Genomic DNA, 2,210 nt, shown 5'->3' with positions numbered 1-2,210 from the left:
GGGTATCTTTACGTCTATCAGGAGTTTGAACTACATAATTGAAATCAGAAACTTTATGAGAAACAACATAAGGCCCAATGAATTTGCTCTTTAGAGGGTTTCCTGGAATTGGAAGGAACAGTAAAACCTTGTCTCCTGGAGAGAATACTCGAGTTTGAGATTTTAAATCATGAGAAGACTTCATTTTGATTTGGACGTTATGAAGATTAGAGAGAGCCAATTTCCTTGCCTCTGATAACTTAGCTCTAAGATTATCTATGTAAGATGCCACTGTTTGATTAGGGGGAGCTGAAGAGTCTGAAAACCACTGATCTTTAAGAACTTTAAGTGGACCTCTAATCTGTCTTCCATATAGTAATTCAAAATGGAGAATATCCAAGTGATTCTTGTGGACATTCCTTCAGGGCAAACAGAAGAAAATGAATGTTCTCATCCCAGGAATTCCCTGTTTCTATGCAATACTTTTTTAGCATAGATTTTAAGGTCTGGTGAAATCTCTCAAGGCAACCTTGTGACTGGGGATGATAAGCTGTTGACATTTGTTGCGAGATACCTAACAGTTCTAAGACTTTTTTAAACAAGTCACTTGTGAAATTACTGCCTTTATCACATTGAATCTCTTTAGGGATTCCAAATGAGGTGAAAAAATGTAGTAGACATTTTACAATGGAATTGGCTGAAATATTCTTTAAAGGGTAAACCTCTGGATATCTTGTAGCAGTATCCATTATTGTAAAGAGATATTGGTTCCCTTTCTTTGTTTTAGGCAGTGGTCCTACACAGTCAATTACAATTCTTTCAAATGGATCCGAGTCTACTCGAATAGGATGTAAAGGAGCTCTTGGAATTATTTGATTGGGTTTTCCCCCAACTTGACACACATGGCAAGACCTGATAAATATTGTAACATTTTTCTTCATACCTGGCCAATAGAAATTTTGAAGTATTTTCTTGTATGTTTTTTGAATACCTAAGTGACCTTCTAAACCATCATGTGCAAGTGTCATTACTGATTTCCGAACTGACAACGGAATAACAACTTGATGTACTTCTGACCATGCATCTAAAGCACGGAGTTCAGGTGGACGGAATACTCTCATTAATAGTCCGTCATGATAATAAAAACCAAGGACCTTTAGATCTTGAAGACTGTCTGAGGCAACATGTCTGCATTTAGCAAGAGAGGGGTCATCGTTTTGAGCTGCAATTAATTTACTTCGGGTGATCTCTTGTGAGATCAAATTATCAACTGGATTTTCTTTTTCTAAGGAAGATTTCTTATATAGCTTAGAACGAGTAACAGCACACACAGGGAAAATATGAGGTTGTTTCTGATCCAGTTCTTTAGTTGGGCTATAGGTTAAAGGCTTTGCAACAACATTAATTGTAGGGTACACTAATTTCCCTGCTAGATCATGTCCAAGAATTAAACTTATTCCCTCTATTGGAAAATTATTTTCTGTCACAGCTATCTTTATTTCCCCCGATACAAAATCAGAAGTGAGAAAAATATTTGTTAGTTTATAACTAATTTTGGAAGTCAAGTCTTTAACAAGAACTTTTTCACCTGTATATTTTGTCTCAATTCCAGGTAAAGCAGACTTTAGAAGTATACTTTGAGCAGCTCCAGTGTCCCTAAAGATGAGTATGGGATATGATTTACTCATTGAATCAAGAGAGACAGTTCCCCGATATTTAAAATCACTGAATGGATCTGGAGAGTTTACATTTGTCACACTTGCCACTGGTTTTGGTTCAAAAGCTTGGATGCTTGGATTTATGAATGGTCTTACATTTATGCCAGACTTTCTACACTTTGGGTCTTTGCACTTGTCTAATGGTATGACCTGCTCGCTTGCAATAAGAACAAAAGTTTAATGGTGCAATTTTGCCAGCTTTACCACCACCATTCCCAAGGTTTTCACCAGAGGAGGACTGTACATAAAATCTAACCTTGTCTACCTTACCCAGCTGTGACCTTTTCAAAAGCGCAAATGAATCAGCTATTTGTGCTGCTTTAAGGAGATCGGTTTCACCCCTATCTTCTATATGTTTAAGGATATCGAAGGGTAACTTTCTTTTTACTTCTTCTAAAATAAGAAGTTCTTTTAATTGTGAGAAAGATTTAGTTGAAGTTGAATCTACCCATTTGTTAAACAATCTAGCCTTCTCAGTAAAAAATTCAGCAAAGGTACCATGAGGAGACTTAG

This window comes from Penaeus chinensis, chromosome 7 (genome assembly GCF_019202785.1).
Source record: "Penaeus chinensis breed Huanghai No. 1 chromosome 7, ASM1920278v2, whole genome shotgun sequence".
Taxonomy (NCBI): Eukaryota; Metazoa; Arthropoda; class Malacostraca; order Decapoda; family Penaeidae; genus Penaeus; species Penaeus chinensis.
The sequence above is the reverse complement of the archived record's forward strand: the minus strand, read 5'-3'. Positions refer to the sequence as shown.